The following is a 19,619-nucleotide window of genomic DNA, read 5'->3' as shown; positions in this document are numbered from 1 at the left end:
AATGTGTTGTGGCATTTATGACATATGTGTTAGTAAAATGCATGACAATAGTATAAAGTCCAGAAGAGTAAAAATGGAAATGTACTATAATAAGGTTCTTATACTATAGGTGAAATGGTATATTACAACTTCGAGGTAGACTGTGGTAAGTTAAAGATGTTTTCATAAATGCCAGAACAACCATTAAATTAAAGAAAAGAACAGAGCTATAGCTAGTAAGCAAACAAAAAAGATATAACGGAGTCACAAAAAATAATTAACTGAAAAGAAGGCAAAAACTAAGAACCAATGGGGGAGAACCTATGGGACAAACAGAAAACAAATAACAAGATGAAAAAATTGAACCATATTGATAATCACATTGAATATATATATGGGGGGCACCTGGGTGGCTCAGTCGGTTAAGTGTCTGACTTTGGCTCAGATCATGATCTCACAGTTCGTGGTTTGAGCCCTGTGTAAGGCTCTGTGCTGACAGCTCATAGCCTGGAGTCTGCTTCAGATTGTGTGTCTCCATCTCTCTCTGCCCCTCTCCTGCTCACTCTCTGTCTTCTCTCAAAAATAAATTAAAAAATTTTTAAAAATTAAAATATATATATATATATATATAGTTTCCACATCCTAGGTAAAAGGCAAACTGTATCAGATTGGCTATATGCTGCCTTCAAGATACCAGCTCTCTCTATTAAGAAACAAATAGGTTAAAGGAAAAAAAACAGAAAAAACATATAACATCAGTATTCATTAAGGAAATACAAATTAAAACACAATGAGATACCTCTATTCCTTTCAATGGCTAAAGTTAAAAACCATCCTCAATGTTGGTGAGGACGTAGGGGAACTGGAACTCTTACTTTCCTGGAGGGCATGTAAAATGGTACAGCCACTTTGGAAAACAGTTGAGTAGTCTTTTAGAAAATGAAACACATGTCTACTATAAAGTCCAGCCATTCACCCCCAGGTATTTATTTACCCAAGAGAAAAGAAAGTGTATGTCCACAGAAAGACCTGGAAATTACCCACATGTTCATCAACCGGTGCCAAGTAGGTGGGCTGGGCAGGGTGGGGGTGGGGGGTAGCGCTAAACACAGAAAATGGAAATGACTCATACTGGCAACTGGATGAATGAATGCCCAGGAAAGACCTCTGTGCTAAGGGTGCTATGCCCACATGTACCTGTAACAATGCTTATTGACTGGCCATTTTCAAGGAAGATTTCGCATCAGGTTTAAGTACTTGAAAATGTTTTAAAAAATTTTCTTAGAACTCTGGGATTTAGCTATCAAGAGATAATAAATTCCACCTAAACTCTGATTATTATAGCATCTGTCCTTTTAATGGCACACCTATCCACCAGGAACTTGGAAGTAACACATCCTATATTATATGATGTTATGTATTTGAGAAAGAAACCTCATTTAAAATCCAAATGCAGGGAGCCTGGTGGCTCAGTCAGTTAAGTGTCCAACTCCCACTCAAGGTCATGATCTCATTGTTCATGGGTTTGAGTCCTGTGTTGGGCTCTGTGCTGACAGCTCAGAGCCTGGAGCCTGCTTCGGATTCTGTGTCTCCTTCTTTCTCTGCGCCTCCCCCATTCTCACTCTGTTTCTGTCTCTCAAAAATAAATAAATGTTAAAAAAAATTGAAAAAAATCCTAATGCAACTTTCAAATATACAATACAGTATATTATTAACTACGGTCACTATGTTGTACATCGCATCATGCTAAGAGAGTAGATCTTCAAAGTTCCCATGATAAGAAAAAAAATTTATAACTATGTGCTGCTGGTGCTAATTACTGTGGCAATTATTATTATTATTACATTAGTTATGGTTATTATTGTGCAATCATATAAACAAAAAAAATTTCAGATACAATTCAGGAGAGTATCCAAACTAAAAAAAAAAAAGTTTTTAAAGAGAGGCGTCCATCTTTTAATAACTAGACTACCATATATGTTAGTAAAGTTTCTGGAAATACTGATTCTTCTCATTTTCTTATAACTAGAAGAAACTGTTTCATTAACTGACAATATTAATATTAATAGCTAATCTTCATTGTGATAGATACAGTGCTGGACTTTACTTACTTGATGTCATTTTCTAGATGAGAAAATGGAGTCTTAATTAAATAGCTGGTCCAAACCTACTCAGTAGTCTTCACGGCCAGAATGGGAACCCAGGCCTGCCCATGGCAGTCCTCACACTTCATCATTATGTTGAACTTCAGAAAAATGATACACATTGATACTAATCACACTGGCAATGCTAGGGGCAGCAGTACTCAAAAATGAGGGCCTGAAGGTCCCCACTTATCCTATCTATTAAAAATGTGATGGGGAGGGGCGCCTGGATGGCTCAGTCGGTTAAGCGTCTGACTTCAGCTCACATCATGATCTCGCGGTCTGTGAGCTCAAGCCCCACATTGGGTTCTGTGCTGACTGGGCTCTGTGCTAACAGCTCAGAGCCTGGAGCCTGCTTCAGATTCTGTGTCTCCCTCTCTGTCCCCCACCCCCCCCCTCTTTCTCTCTCAAATAAATAAACATTAAAAAGAAATTCTTAAAAAAGTGATGGGGCCAGGGTGCCTGGGTGGCTCAGTGGGTTAAGCGTTTGACCCTTGCTCAGGTCATGATCTCACAGTTTGTGAGTTCGAGCCCCACGTCAGGCTCTGCACTGTGTCAGTGTGGAGCCTGCTTGGAATTCTCTCTCTCTCCCTCTCTCTGTGTCCCTACTCCACTTGTGCTCTCCCTCTCCCTCTCTCTCTCTCTCTTTCTCTCTCTCTCTCTCTCTCAAAATAGCTAAATAAAAAACTTTTAAAAAATGTGATGGGGCCAGGACAGAGGAAATGCAGACACTCATTGTCCCCTGATGATGTTACTGTGGCCCCCAAAGGAAGTATTAAAATAGGGCAGCTCTGTTGGCCCTTTGGCCGTTGGACGTGCTGCTTAAGCTGTGAGTGGGCCTCTGCCTCCGTGGACACTGACTGCTCGATCTTCACCCAGAGACTCTGGGGAGGAGGCAAGGTGGGCTCGGCTCCATCGCAGCCTCGTATAGTCATGGGAGTGTAGTGGTTTCTTTTTCTACTTCACGCAGTCCAGGTTCTGTGGAGGCACAGTGGGGCCAGCCTAGGCTTGCAGATGGGGCAAAGGGGCCGACAGCCAGGTTCCCGCTCTACGTTACGCAGGGCAGCTCCACTTTCAAGGTTCTATGGAAGACATCACTTAAAATGTTTCAGTGGTGAAAACACATTTGAAAACCACCAGCCTGCTGGGACACGACATGGCAGAGTGGTAAAGACCCTGGCTTTGGAGCTTGACAATGCAGGTTTGAGTCCGGGTTCTATCATTTCTGGACCGTGTGCCTCACGGAGCAAATGAATCCAACTTGCCAAACCTCAAATACATCCTGGCCCAGAATAAGCATCAGGGAACGGCAGTTTTTTTTTTTTTTTAAGGTTCGTTTATTTATTTTGAGAGAGAGAAAGAATATGAGCAGAAGAGGGACAGAGAGAGAGGGAGAGAGAGAATCCCAAGCAGGCTCCACGCTGTCAGCGCAGAGCCCAATGCGGGGCTTGAACCCATAAACCGCGAGATTATGACCTGAACCACCACCAAGAGTTTCACGCTTAACCTACTGAGCCCCCCAGGTGCCCCAGTAAAGTAGTTTTCAAACTCTGGGCTAGGGTGGTGCTGATAGGAGCAGTACAAGTAAGAGAGAACCTTAAAACTAAGGAGGTAAAGAGTTGAGTTGGGGCTGCCCCCCCACTGTATAATTGAAGTAATAGGTTAAAATAAGATTGCATTAAGGCATATTGATTTTCACTTTTAAATCAGTCTGTGCTTTTCATAGATGTGTATAAACATATACATATATGCATATATTTTTTCATATATATAAAAATACAAAGTGATTAAAAATGAAAATCAAATGCCTTAGTGAAATCTTTTGATATACCAGGACAGATTCAACTATATTAAACATTTTTTCATATAATAATTTTCAGAACACTGGAAGCTAGGTCAACACCTATATAGAAAGATAAAATGAAAATAGTTTCCTCCTTTCTTTCTTTTTTGTTTTTAAATGTTTATTTATTTTTCAGAGAGAGAGAGAGAGAGAAAGAGAGCGCAAGGGGCAGAGAGAGAGACAGAGGATACGAAGCAGGCTCTGCACTGCCAGCAGAGAGCCAGATGCGGGGCTCGAACTCACGAACTCTGAGTTCATGACCTGAGCCAAGGTTGGACGCTGAACCAACTGAACCACCAAGGCGCCCATTCTTTCTTTCCTTTACTGCACTGACACAGTGAAAATCTCAAGCATCAGCTAACTCTCTGGCCACATCATACTCATGCCATGTATGCGCATAGGGACTTTTAGTCCGGGACAACAGCAGCACAGAAGTCAATGGCGTGAGCTCTAAGGGATGCTTCCCCACATTTTTAATTGTGAAACATGGCCTGTGTTCACTTGGAGCCTCTTCCTGAGAATCCCAGAGTTCACGAAGTTCAGCTTCTGACAATGTAACGCTCGTTTTAGTCTGCTGCTAATGGAAGGGAGTGCAAATGCACCCTATTTGGAATCGCTGCAAAGGAAAGAGAAAATGTGTCATTCAGTCCGTTGTGAGGAGCACTGGGTGGTCAAACATTGCAAATGCTTTGGAAAAGGATGGCGTGAAAGAGTCCTGAAAAGTGCCTCTGTGAGATCCAAGGTCATTCCAGCTCCATAGCAAAAGAACAAACTATTGTAAGTGCATTAAAAAAAAATTGAGAGCAATATGAGTCAAAAGAAAGTCCCTTAGGTCAGTTTCTCTGCCAGTTAGAGGGCCTTCCCATCCCCCTCAATCACTACATCTAAACGTCCCAAAACTCAACAAAACAAAGCAAAAGTGCTCCTGCTACCTGCTATCACCTTTTAGGATGTTTACTTGATATGTCTCTTCTCTTCCTCTTGGCATGAAGAAGGCTGTTGGTATTTTGGATCAAAATTAGGCAATGTGATGTTTTGACAAAACCCTCTGATGGCAGGAAACTCTGTTAGCATTTTGATAGAGTGAGTCAGGCAGTAACTGAGTGATAAGAGCACCACCAGCACGATGCTCTAAAATGTGATGGAGGGGCGCCTGGGCGACTCAGTCAGTTAAGCGTTGGACTTAGGCTCAGGTCATGATTGCATGGTTTGTGAGTTCGAGCCCTGTGTTAAGCTCTGTGCTGACAGCTGAGAGCCTTGACCCTGCTTTGGTTTCTGTGTTTCCCTCTCTCTCTGCCCCTCCCCTGCTCGTGCTCGGTCTCTCTCTCTCTCAAAAAAAATAAAATAAAATAAAATAAATAAACAAAATTAACATTAAAAAAATTTTTTAATGTAATGGAAGGGTGCCTGGGTGGCTCAGTCAGTTTAGTGTCCGACTTTGGGACTTCAGTTCAGGTCATGATCCCACTGATTGTGATTTCAAGCCCCGCATTGGCCTCTGTGCTGGCAGCTCAGAGCTTGGAGCCTGCTTCAGATTCTGTCTCTGTCTCTCTGCCCCTCCCCTGCTTGTGCTCACGCGTGTGCTCTCTCTCTCTCTCAAATATAAAATAAAAACAACAAAAGAATAAAATGTGATGGAAATCCAGGGCTTCTTTATAAGAATGACCTGCTTTTCCCAAGAAGTGCAAACTAAAAAAACAAAGAGTTAGCACTTTCTGTTTGTCAAAATGAGAAACATATTAAAGAAACAGAATGATCGTATCCTGAGGTGGTGACAACATGAAAAAAAAAACAAACCCAGACACTTGCATAGACTGCTGTTGGAGATACACATGAAATACAATTGTTTGTTGGGGAAATCTTGTGCTGATATATCAAAAACTTTCAGGGAAATCTATAGAGAACAAACTGGTGATTATCAAGGGAGGTGGATGGGTAGATGGGTGAAATCGACTAAGGGGATTAAGGGCACATTCATCGCGATGAGCACTGAGGAACACATAGAATTGTTGAGTCACTATGTTGTCCACTCGAAACTACTATGACACTATATGCTAACAATACTTGAATTAAAAAGAAAACAAAGCTTTTAGGAAGATCTGGTGACAACATATCAAAAGCTTTCAAAGTACACACAGTTTTAGGAGCAAGCCTGATGAGACAATTAGACATGTGCACAACATTTTATGAATAAGGAGGTTCATCACATCATTATTTATGATGTAGAAAGACTTTAAGTATGTAAATGTCCAAGAATGAGGGATTACTTGAAAAATCTGTAAATACAGGCGGGTGGTGGAGTGCTTCCCTGCCATTAAAAGTCATACTGTAAAGTACTCTTTTTGATACGTGTCCCACTCTGGATTTTCTCAAGTGCAAGGGACAGGTACCTCATTTGAACTCATTTAAACAGAAAGGTGATTGATTCAAAGGAAGAGCTGAACAGCCAAGTTTAAGAAGGCAGGGTACAGGGCAGTTTGAGGAACGGGGAGGATCTAGAACCAGGACCTCAGGTGGCCTCCCAGACTCTTTCTCTTGTCTCGGCTTCCACTCCATTTCTAGCTTCCCATCCTAACAACCTCACCACCCAAGAGAAAAAGATCTTTCCTTCTAAACTTGAGTGTGAAAAATTCCACAGTAGATTTAACTGATCTGGCTTGGATCACATGACTGCCTCTTGGACCAATCCTCATGGTCAAGTACACCCGAGCGGCAGCAATCCGCCTGCCTTGTGTCAGATAGCTACCCTTAGGGAATAGCTGTGATCAAGGAGGCAATTTGGACCCTCCATGAGAGTAGTGGAGTGGACAGAATAGCACAGTCAGGGCCACTAGGGCAATTGCAGGGACCTGGGGAGCCATTCTAATTTGTCTCCCACAACTGTAGTTGATAATATTATTTGTCAGTGCTTTCCACAGTAGTTGGTCCTAGTCTTTTTGTGAGGTTAAAGAGTACATTTGTCTTACTTTATTTCAAGGAAAGGGATTCCTTTTGACTGTGTGGTTGGGAAGGGTCCTGGGATAAAGGGCATTGGGTAGGGTGTGCACTGTCAGAACTGTGTATATCTATCCCTAGCCACACTGTTTGGGTGGGATCGGACACATGAGCTGCCACCACTGACAAAAGACATCACATCCTGCACAAAACTTAGTGGGTAAGAACTGGTCATGGGATACAGCCGTTTATCTGTTAACACAGAAATCCACTACAGTATTTCTGAAACATACTGACATGTAACGAACCAGAAATGAACTCTATCATGCTCTCATTAGAGATGCTGTATTTGAACCATATACTTGAGAGAGAAAGAGAAAGGGAAACACACGTGAGCCTTTAAAAATCCAATATTTCGGGACAACTCAGTGGCTCAGTTGGTTAAGCTTCCAACTTCGGCTCAGGTCATGATGGCACAGTTCAGTCAGTTCAAGCCCCGCATCGGGCTTTGTGCTGACAGCTCAGAGCCTGGAGCCTCCTTTAGATTCTGTGTCCCCCTCTCTCCCTCTGTCCCTTCCCTGCTCATGCTCTGTCTGTCTGTCTCTCTAAGAAAATAAGTAACACGTTAAAAATTAAGTAAAACATTAAAAAAGAATAAATAAATAAATAACCGGTATTTCAAGATAATAGAGACAAATGACTATGACAAATGATGGTTATTTTAAACATGTTGCCATAGCAGTGAAATTCTCTAATTCTGTTTGAGAATAGCCGACAACACTGCAAGAGGTATTCTGAATTAAACAGCAATGCTGCTTTTACAGATTTTCTTTATTATACAGACAGAGATATCTGTGGATTCTCATCTAATAGAACTGGGGGATTTAGCAAGCAAGTAAAATATGGATTGCAAGTGAACTCACAGATTTCTTTAAATGGAGAAAGTAATAAATGTGTGAAGGTTTGAAAATCAGTTGAAAGAAACTTTAGTTGTTGCTTTTTGTCCATCAAGAGGCAGAACTCCACAGCTCACCTAATTGACCGATGTAACCTAGCTTTCCTTTTTGAAAATAACACCACTTATATAATTTCTCATATTGTTAAATTGAGAGAACGGAAATATTTGCCTCTTTAGACTTTCTTTCCAAATATAAATTCTTGTGAACACCTAAACCAGTATTGTGGAGATGTGAGAAACAGAACACGGCAGGGGTGTTGGTCCAGAGACCAACTACCCTTCAAACGCTGGTAGTTCACACACCATTTCATGCCAAGGCTCAAAGAGAAGCAGGAACCAAAAAGCCAGAAAGTCTGAGGCCTTGGTTTTGTAGCTGACGTTTTATATAACCTTATGTAACCTGGTATTTTTGTAACTGAGTTTTTCCCATCAACTTCTGCAGCTCTCTAGAGAAGTTGCCCTCTTATTCTGGCCAATTAATAGAAAGGCAACACCTCAGGCCCTTCCAGAATCTTAAGTGGAGATAGAGAAGAATGTGCTCATCAATTTGTGAAAGAGAAATTGGGTGAAACAAAAATGCTCTTTGGGATACATAGCTCTTTAGTCTTTTAAATATCCTCATCAAATCCAGAAATTGGATTTAAAAAAAAAATCAACTGTTTCTCCCACAAATCAAATCAACATATCTGTATAACATAACTTGCAAGCCCAGGGAGTTTGAGTTCTAGTGCTAAATTCTGTGCATGTTTATTTCCAGAATTAAAAACCAAACAACTAGGGTAAGTGCCATTTACAAGGGCTCCAGACAAGCATTTTATATAAATAAAATCTATGCATAAAGACTGTATTTAAGCAAGAGAAATGCTGCTTCCTGTGCATGTCTTTAGGAAAGGAGATTATTTCATGGCCACCTGTCACTCCTTGGTGTTTGAAATTAGAGCCTGAAATCTTTGGTCTGAAAGTCAAACCTCTTACCAAGTGATTATAACCTGGAAGTCACATTTTAGCATCAGCAAAGTATCTGTCTAGGATTCTAATGTGCTTTAGAATCATATGCCTCAGACACCATAACATTATTTAATAGACAACTGTATCTCAGTTCCTTTGTTTATGTGTAGTTGATCACAAGGCCACAATTAAAATCCCTCAGTCGTTGGGCTCTTGTTTCTTGAATGGCCGAGCAGGGTAACATCAGTCAGCAAGAAAAAAGGAACCTGCAACCGTGTGAGAAAGAAACTGAGAACTTCTTTGCTGGCATCACGTCAGCAATCAGAAGGGGAAGGGAAACCGGCGGGGGTGAACGTTTGCCCACGTTGTAATCGTGAGCTAAAAAATAGAAGACAGAAATTTGCTTTTAAAGAGAAAGGACTATCATGGCCTACCCTCTTTCATACATGCTAAAACATGTGTTTCAAAAGGCTGAAACAGAACATTTCTAATGTCCCCATGCTGTATAACAGGCACACCCAGAGTGTCTTACTGATGTATTGAATCACTCTGCACCTGCAGTGAATTTCTCTCCCTGAGCATCTGTGAATGCCCAACTCCCGCAGCAGAGATGGTCTAAAGGTGTGGTGACTGGTCATGGGTATCCGTCTACAAGGGCCAAAGCCCCAGTGTCTTCTCCATGACTATCACTACAATCCTTGCTCCACCTCTCCCCAGAGTGAGTGTTAGGTAGGTGAATCTGCACAGCTGGGGTTGCTTTGGTGACGAAAACTCTGCTGCCGCAAAGTGGGCGAAAGAAGAAAGCTGAAGGCTTGCAGCAGGGGACGCATTACTCATCAAAGCTGCCCCTTTAGCTGGAAGGTAGAGGAATGTGACTGCCCAGGATTTTTTTTTTTTTCCCGAATCTTTAAATTGCTCTTTTGCAAGACAACAATTCACATTCCAGTTAGGCATTCATCTCTACCTGGTTAGTCTGATCAGCCAACTCATAGAGCCGTGGACCTATGCCAGTGGCTCACTATTGTGAGGCCCCAGTTCATTTTTATCTGCTCTGTGGGCAGAGATGACACCTTTAGCTACAGCCAGTCACTGTAAAGATTCCAGTCATTGGAATGTTAGAGCAGGGATGAATTCTAGCAATTGTCCGGGTCTCTCTTTTCGCAGATGAGAGACCCGGTCTACCTGCATCCAAAACCTTGTGATTTAGTAGGACATATCAGAACTGGGACTGGAATCCCATCTTCATAAATTCTGGTCTAGTGAAAACTGCCTCTCTTAAGAAAGAAGACTCTTCGTAGAAACACCGGGGAAAGTTGACCTTTACATTTTTCTTCACATTTTGAATCAAAGGAGTGACAGTGGAGCTTAAAGGGCTTTCTTCTGTCACCACACAGTGACATGTTGACAAGAGGCAGAAAAGCAAGCAAGATACAGTCTAACAAGACTACAGTTAGATTTCTTTCGTTTTCCTTGTCTAGGTGCTTCATCATAATTGTTTGCTTCTATAATCACCCATTTATTCTTTCAACAAATACCTGCTGTTCTCCTAAGACCAGAAAAGACTGAATAGTCTATTCAGCACAAATTCCCCACTATGGAATGGAATAACATTGTATAGAGACTGTTGTGAGAAAAGACGATTGGGTCCTCTTCATAGACTAACTTGTTATTTGCTGAGCATTCCCTGCTAAGTAGAAAACTAATAAAGCAAACAGGCGGTAACGTTCTATTTGTTGTTAGCTGGTAATGATTACATGAGTGCATTCATAGTCTCCTGGTGAAAAATCCATTAAGCTGAACGCTTACAATTTGAACACTCTTCTGTATGTAGTTACACTTCAATAAGACATGTTCAAAACATGCAAACAATAGGAAGCAATTAATAGACACAATCCCAGTTCTCAAGGAGCTCATAATTTTTAATTTTTTTAATGTTTATTTATTTTTGAGAAAGACTAAGAGAGAGAGAGAGAGAGAGAGAGGAAGAAAACAAGTAGGGGAGGGGCAGAGAGAGAGGGAGACAGAATCTGAAGCAGACTCTGCACTGTCAGCTCAACGCCCAATGTGGGGCTCAAACCCACAAACTGAGATCATGACCTGAGCTGAAGTCAGACGCTCAACAGACTGAGCCACCCAGGCACCCCAAGGAGCACATATTTCAATACAGTTATCCTATGATGCAATAGTCCCCCCTTACCTGCAGTTTTGTTTTCTGCAGTCAACTGTGGTCTGGAAGCAGATGAACCTACTTCTGATCTATCAGAAGTGTAGCGTTAGGCTATGTCACCCTATGTCACTCACCTCACTTCATTTCACCGTACAGGCATTTTATCATCTCATATCATTATAAAAAGAAGGGTGAATATATGGGGCACCTGGGTGGCTCAGTCGGTTAAAAGTCCGACTTCAGCTCAGGTCATGATCTCATGGTCCACGAGTTCGAGCCCCGTGTCAGGCTCTGTGCTGTCAGTTTGGAGCCTGGCACCTGGTTCGGATTCTGTGTCTCCTTCTCTCTCTGCCCCTCCTCTGCTCACACTCTGTCTTCCTCTGCCTCGCAATAAATGAATAAACGTTTAAAAAAATAAAAAAAAAAAGAAGGGTGAATATAGTACACTGAGATTTTTTGAGAGAGACCACATTCACATAACTTTCATTACTGCACAGTATTATAATTGTTTTATTTTATTATTGTTGTTAATCTCTTACAGTGCCTAATTTATAAATTAAACTTTATCATAGGTATATAGGTATAGGAAAAATATAATATTTACGGGTTTCAGTACTATCCATGATTTTAGGCATTCACTGGAGATCTTGGAATGCAATTCCCCATAGATAACTGAGGACTACTATATTTATAGAAAACAAAAAAAGAAGTCCTCCTCTTTCATTTTACAAAGGAAAGTACTGGAGCCTAGGAAGGTCACATGGCTGGTTTTGGTAGAGGCAGGGGTAGGAGCTGGTTTTCCTGGTTGATATTGTCTCCACACTGTACTTCCTCTCTTCACCAGTATGACTTTCTGTTTTAAGGGCCATCTTTGAAGAGGGTCACTCAGAAAAATGTATCATTTCATTTCTTCTTTGCCTTATTCTAGTCTTCCTTAACTTTAAGCTGAAATTTTGAGTCTTTATTCTGAAATACTAAACTGGAAATTTCTGAAATTTGATACAGTTACCTCCTTTCGATGAAGTTTACTTGATAGAAACAAAGAAGGTTGCCTCTGTACCCCCAAGTGGGCTGCAAACTTAAACCACTAATATTCTCTTTCGTCGGAAATGTTTCCTTTTTGACATGTGCAAGTCTGAGATTTTTCTTACCATTTCCAAAGTTGACAAAAACCAGTATGTATCAATTAGCCACTTTTGAGGAACCAGTCACACTATTATGTACCTTCATTGAGATATCGCTTCCTAAAGACATCTGCCCAATGAACTGTGCCTCCACATCAAGAGTGAGTGGTACCGAGGGGCTCCTGCAGGGCTGTGAGGTAGGCATGCCAGTAATTGTGAGAGCAAGTCAGGGGGCATGCCAGTCAGCTGTCTGGAAGGCTTGGCGCACCTCGGACCCATGGTGCCGGTCATCTTCTATGCCATCTCTTGGATCCTCTCTCCCTGACTTAACATTCCAGGGCCATCTCTTCTGGAAACCCAAGGAATACAACTGAACTTCTAGGGACCCCTAATTATCCCAGAAGCACCTACAGAAGACTAAACACTAGTTTACAGAGCCCACTCTTACTGGGTCCTTTACCTGTACTACTGACCCTTCCTAGCATGGGCTCCTTTTCCTCTCCCCACTTTTTACATGGATATTATCCAAGATCTTATCACCCACTTCCAACACACATTTACATTTGATAGGCAATCTCTTCCACAGTCTCAACTTCCACTGGTATGCCAATGACTCCGTTTTATTTTTACCTCTCGCTAAGGTATCTTTATAGCACCAAACTTCATATTCCTAATAGTCTACTGGAAATCTCTACAATGGTGTTCCACGGGCCCTTCAAAGTCAGTCTGTACGGAAGTGCCTGTTGTCTTTCCTGCTGAATGATTTCTTCTTCCTGTGTCTCAGTGAGGATACATTATCCAACAGATACACAAGCCAGAAGCCAAGAGCCATAAAATTCTCTTCTCTTCATTGTATCAACCATATTCAATCACTTATCTATTAATTGAATCACTTAGAGGAATTGGTTGCTATTGATTACCTGTTTCATATTTTTTTAAGAATTAAATGAGAAAGTCCATGTAAATCACTTTCCTAGTGCCTGAGTAACAAATATTCAATGAATTATGATTATTACTCCTGTAGTATTATCACCACTATTATAGATGCTTTGATCAGCAAGATGGGTGGGTAGATGGACAGAAAGATAGATGGATACAAAAAGCGACAGAATTCAGGTATCTGACACTTTACATTCATTACTTATTCAAAATATTTGTAGTATGCTGATACCAGTTCTGATGTGTGGGTTGTTTTTCCACACCAAACAATTTTCTGACACCTGCCGGGTGTCTTCCAATTCAACTTAATTCTGACACTGTCTACCTGGAGATACCATCAGATTCCACGGTTGAGAGCTCAGTCTTATAAGACTACCCTCCATTTCAGATGCCAATTTCAAGTTTAGGTTGTTACTTGTGCTCGGACCATCTGTTTATAAATCGGAGAGGTTCCTACAACCCCCTCCTTGGGTTCGATTCATTTGCCAGAATGGCTTGTAGACCTAAGGAAACCAGTTTACTCACTAGATTACTGGTTTGTTACAAAGGATATGAATCAACAGCCAGATGAGATACACAGGGCGAGTCCCTGAATACAGGAACTTATGTCCCCGTGGAGTCTGGGGTTTAACACAGCAACACGTGGACGATTTCTGGTTCACCAACCTGGAAGCTCTCCAAAGCCTATCCTTTTGGGTTTTGGGGGAGGCTTCATTACATAGGCATGGTTGATTAAATCATTGGCCATCAGTGACTGAACTCAATCTCCCATCCCCCTCCCCTCCCAGAAAGTCAGGGTGTGGGTTGGGATTGAATGCGACTGAAAGTTCCAATCCTCTCATTACATGGTGGGCTCCACTGGCAACCAGCCCCCATGCGTAGGTGTTTTCCACAAGTTACTCATTAAACAATAAAAGACATCTTTATCACTCTCATCACAGGAAATTCCAAGGGTTTTAGGAGCTCTGTGTCAGGAACTGGATGAAAACCAAATGTATATTTCTTTTTTTTCTTAATTTTTTTTTAACGTTTATTTATTTTTGAGACAGAGAGAGACAGCATGAACAGGGGAGGGTCAGAGAGAGAGGGAGACACAGAATCTGAAACAGGCTCCAGGCTCTGAGCTGTCAGCACAGAGCCCGATGCGGGGCTCGAACCCACAAACCGTGAGATCATGACCTGAGCCGAAGTCGGCCCCTTAACCGACTGAGCCAGCCAGGCACCCCTGTATATTTCTTATTATAAATCACAATGTCACAACTACTATATGCTAGAAACTCTTCTAGGCTTTGGGGACACTAGCGAGCAAAACAAGTATCTACTCTTATGGACCTTACATTTTAGTGAACAGAGACAGGGATTATGCACATACATGAATACACAAATAATGTATCATGCGGTGGTAAGTTCTACCAAAAAAATAAAGCAGGATAGGGGAACAAAGGAAGCGGGGGACACTATTTTAGATAGGGAAGTCAGAATAACACCTCTGGTGTAGTAACATTTAAGAGGCATCTGAGCAGGGAGAGAAGTGGAGGGGGGTGGCTCTGAGTGTGAGGGTACAAAGTGTATTTCAGGAAACACCAGGAGGCCCGTATGACTGGCATAGAAAGTAGAAAGAAGAAGGGCTCAATGGTGGGGGTGGTGATCTCATCTTATCCTGATAGAATTCTTCAAAGTGTTACTATACTGACCTCACAGATTAGACACTTGAGGCTCATAAATATTCAATTATTTGCCCAACGGCCTTCAAAGTACGTCCACAAAGTAAACTAAGCCTGTTCTATCTGCTGCTTTTCCTCGGCCTTTGCCTTAGTTCAGACCCTCTTCCTGTCTTGCTTGGACTACTGCTATAGGCTCCTAACTGGCCTTCCTGTTCCCTCTCTTCCGCCTCGAATGCTCCACACCATGCTCAGAATGACTTTCTATGACATAGTTGAGTGTATCACTTCCCTGTTTAAAATCCTCCCATGATTTCCCAACTTCTAGACCAGAGGGTCAGGGTCAACTGCAGACGTAGGACCAGGCTCGTCTCTGCTGATCTGCTTCCTCTCATGTCCCACCCACGTGGTCCTCCACCTATTCCAGATCAGGCTTCCTCTTTTCCCTGTGCACTTACAGATGCTGCTTCCTCAGCTTCTAGCTCCTTAGCTCCTCTGGTCTGTCGGGAGAGCCTCACTACACATCCAGGACTCAGCTGAGGGAGCCTCCCCTACCTTCTCTCTGCTCCCATCCTTTGTATATACGCCCCATTACAGTTCTGATTACATTGTGACTGCTAGGTCCTCTCTAAAGCCAAGAGAGGCCTGGGCCACTCATCTTATGAGGTCCGAAGATACAGAATATGAAGAAATATGAAGAATTTTTAAAATGTGCGTATTTGAATGCTTACGTAACACACACATGCGCACACACACACACTGCTGGAGGCAGACGGACTACACTGAACCTTGGAACAAATGACTCATATGAATGAATGAATGAATGAATGAATGTGTCTTACTTCCCATGTGGAACAAAGAGAATAATATCTCCCTTGGTAAATGGTCAGAATATAGACCACACAGAAGGCACACAAAAGGCTGTCTTTAATTTTTTTTTTTTTTTATATCCTTGGCATTTCTGCTAAGAGGCCAGTGAACTGGAACATTTTTATTTATCAGGGAAATGAAAGTGGGATTGCTACAAGACCTCATTTCATGGGAGCAACTGTGGCCCCAAGGCCCTCACATAAGAGGTTTTCCTCAGCTGCTCTTGACAGCTGTCTTGAGGGCTTCTAGCTGCCTGCTCCCATCTGAGTACCACAGGCTCTGGTTCTGAAAGGCGTGGGGTCAAAGGAATAGGGAAATCGACATGTCAGGAAATCTTGGGAGGCCTTCTGGTTTTGCTGCTGGCTTATTTTTTCTTAAGTGGATTTTTCTGGAATATAGGCATACAGTTATGTTATAATTATATCCGTTGAGGACATAAAGCAGCTTGTGTCTTACTTTCCTGAATATAAAAGTCACATGAACGCATTACAGAAAAATGAGATAGTGTAGATAAGTATAAAAATGGAAAATTACCCGGGAAATGGAGACTGAGAGATAGTGAGTTGTCTGAGTTAGACTTTCCACAGGATAAAAGTATCTGACTTAAATCACTTCAAGGCAAATTCTTTGGGGGAAAAAAAAGTAATTTCCATGAAAATAGCAACATAATCATTTTGGGTAGTTACTACATTTCACTTGGGTTCTGAAATTCCTGCGAAGTCTTCACCAACACCACTGAGGAAGTTCTACTTTCTCAAATATAATGTCTAACAATAAAAAAAAAATTGGAACGATTGTTTTCTTTCTTTTTCTTTCTGTCCTCTTTCATTTTAAAACTACATGCAAATGCATTTCAAAGTGAAGTATTCTAACCCAGTATAAATAGAGGACATGGAATAAAAGCCTATTTCATTCTGGAGTCAGGCAACAAAATGTCATAACCTTTGCCCTAAGAGTTTGATTTTCAGTAAAATTTCTTCATAGAGATTTCTAGCAACCAAGTGTTTCGAACGCTGAATGTGGGAAAATTTTACTTGAGGGCAGCACTGCTTTCTAGGATTTGGTCCAAGACATTTAAAGTGAACGTTGAATAGGGCCTTTTAGAATAGTTTCACTGACTCTTGCTTGAGCTGCTACAAAGTCCCCAGAGGCCCACGGCTACATCACATGCTTGTATCACAACCAGTGTGGTACAGAAGACCCTCAATACATTTTTGTTGAATTGCACTTAATTGGGCACGCCTTCTATCTTTCATCAAAGAAAGAACTGGAAGACCACCATATTCTATTTCAAGGCAGTATTTCTAATCCCTAAACAGTGTTTCTTTGCGCATTTTGATGTTTTTCACAATCTCATGCAGGAAGAAATATACCACCAAGTAACAAAGTGTCCCATTCTCTCCCCTCCCCATCCGAGGACCACAGGCAGAGCCAGGGCTTGAGGGAGCTAGAAAGGGCTTGAATGCTGGACTTTTCCATGTGCTACTGTCCTTCTCACTGGACCTAGACCTATTTCCACTCTGGCCCTGGTAACTCAGGTGGGGTTTAGAGGCAGGAGTTGAACATTTGGAGTTAACCCCTCTTCTAAATAGCCCCTTTGGTTCTAGCTCCTGTGGAAAAAAAAAAACAGAGTATCTCTGTCTGGGGTGAGTATATGCAGGAAAGGGAGCAGGCATTTTAAACATACACTCCCATACTGGGATGATCAGCCTTAAACAGGGCATCTAACCTTCTTGAGCCTCAGTCACCTCATATGTTAAGTAGAGATAAGGAAGGTCTATCACAAAGATTAGAGAAAGACACTGCAGGATTTTTAGTAAGTAGCTAGGATGCAAGTTCCCTTTTTATTATATAAAAGTATCCATTACCCATTATCTCACTGTTCAGCATTCATTTGTTGGAACATCTGTTTCCCTTACGAGGCTGTGGGTCCATTTAAGGACAGGGATTGTGTCTGATTATGGAATGCTTTCCCAAATTTGCAGGATCTAGCAGAATCACTGATGCAGACTTTCAGCAAATCACTTGAATGGCTGGATATTAAAATATTGCATGTATTTCTTCTTAATTTTTATAGCTTTGTATAAGGAAAAAATGTCCTTTTCTTCCAAAAGTGAAAGACTAATATGGTGCACCTGGCATTACATTTAGATTTCGAATGTTCTGGCTCCATATTTGACCCTCTGCATTGAAAAATGCCACTGTGTTTCATCTCGCCTCCTTTTGAAAGTCTGTCAAGCATTTAGCACCTCAGTGAAATTAGGTGAAGGGCTAACTTAACAGCACAGGGGGCCTATCACCAGACCTTACTGACATGACTGGGTTCCTATGCAGATATATTCTAAGAAGATGCATACATTTGTCCCATACGCTGAATAATGGTGGAGGCTGGGGATTCAGTACGTTAAGGTCAATGATTACCCTGACAACTCACATCTATTTTAAGAACTAGAGCTGGAAGTTAGCTTTGGTTGACGGAAGAGCGTAAAGCCAGAAAACTTGAGATTTAATTCCAGTTTTACCAATTACAAGCTGAGCGCCCACGAGTAAGGCATCTAACAACTCATAGATTTTTTACCTCATTCTGGGCACAGTGAGGATAATTACACCTATTTCAAAAGGCTATGGAAGATTAAGATAACGTATGTGGGGGCGCCTGGGTGGCGCAGTCGGTTGGGCGTCCAACTTCAGCCAGGTCACGATCTCGCGGTCCGTGAGTTCAAGCCCCGCGTCAGGCTCTGGGCTGATGGCTCAGAGCCTGGAGCCTGTTTCCGATTCTGTGTCTCCCTCTCTCTCTGCCCCTCCCCCGTTCATGCTCTGTCTCTCTCTGTCCCAAAAATAAATAAATGTTGAAAAAAAAAAAAAAAAAGATAACGTATGTGAAAATGCAGCATGTGATCGCATTGAATACAGTAATCAATGTCAGTTGAGTGTGAATCAGCTAAGAACCAAGAATGTCTGCTTGTCCATATGAGAGCAAGCACTTCCCCCTCTCAGGAATATGTAATTACAGATCCAACCAGCTTTAATAAAATCTAGTATTCAAAAATACCAGACTACAAAAGTAATTCAAGCCCACTTACTTTACTACAAAAGGATACTTTACAAAATAAATCACCACTGGATTCCAATAAATTAAAACTAAACTTGAGGCAATTAAAATTCCATACAATTTATAAAAATAGTTATTATACCTGACTTTTCAGATTGAAAAAAAAATCACTAAATCAGGAACTATGGCCTCCAATTTACAGCTGAGGAGACAGATGGCTAGAGAGGTAGGTAGATTTTTCAAGACTGCTTACCCACGGCACACCTGTGCCTTTATTTATCGAGTTCCAATTAACATGTGCTAACCTCAAAAGGAAAACGAGTAATATTTAACAGTACTTTAAAAATTCAGCTCTTTTGGGGTTTAATTTGCATATGCCAAATTTGAGCATATAATTCAATGAGTTTTGACAAATGAGACAGTAACGTCTCCATCAATACAATCATGATGTAGAATATGTTTATCATCCCAAAAAGCTCCACTGGGCCTCTTTAAGTTGTTTCCCTGGCCTCTATCTGCAGGCTCTGGCAAACAGTGCTCTGCTTTGCGCTCTGATAGTTTTTTGTTTTTTTTTTTCCTAGAATTTCATTTACATTTAGCTTTCCGAGTCTGGATTTTCACTTAGCATAAGGCATGTGAAATTCGTCCATGTTGTTGCATGTTATCATTCCTTTCACAGAGTCCAATCCTTTTTATTGCTGAGCAGAATCTTACTCGTGAATACACCCCAGTTTGATTATCCCTTCTCCAGTTCAAAAGGTACAGCTGGGTTTTTGGCTTTGAGGAGGGTCAATGTCCCTAAGCTCTACCTTGTCCAGTGGTCAATCATATTTAACTTTATAAGAAACTGCCAAAGAACTTTTCAAACTGGCTGTACCATTTTACGTGCCCACCAGCAGTGTATAAAGGGTCCAATTTCTCAACATTTTCTCCAACACTTGTTACTATCTGGCTGTTTGATTATAGGCATCCTAGTAGGTGCAAAGTAGGATCTCATTGT

General features: G+C 41.5%; 1 protein-coding gene and 1 long non-coding RNA gene across 3 annotated transcripts in view; both read right to left on the bottom strand.

Moving 5' to 3' along the window:
• Nucleotides 1–19,619, bottom strand: part of PRTFDC1 (phosphoribosyl transferase domain containing 1) — a 98,838-nt gene that overhangs the window by 39,706 nt on the left and 39,513 nt on the right. The gene's annotated exons all lie outside the window — the stretch shown is intronic.
• LOC109256894 (uncharacterized) lies at nucleotides 4,411–18,159 on the bottom strand. Its single transcript, XR_002075820.2, has 2 exons — nucleotides 12,198–18,159; nucleotides 4,411–4,582 (listed from the first exon to the last, which is right to left on the bottom strand). It is a non-coding gene; the product is annotated as an uncharacterized LOC109256894 (long non-coding RNA).

Source organism: Panthera pardus, unplaced genomic scaffold (assembly GCF_024362965.1).
Source record: "Panthera pardus isolate Hobbes unplaced genomic scaffold, ASM2436296v1 HiC_scaffold_6, whole genome shotgun sequence".
Taxonomy (NCBI): domain Eukaryota; kingdom Metazoa; phylum Chordata; class Mammalia; order Carnivora; family Felidae; genus Panthera; species Panthera pardus.
Note: the sequence above shows the minus strand (reverse complement) of the source record. Positions and strands in the feature narration are given on the sequence as shown.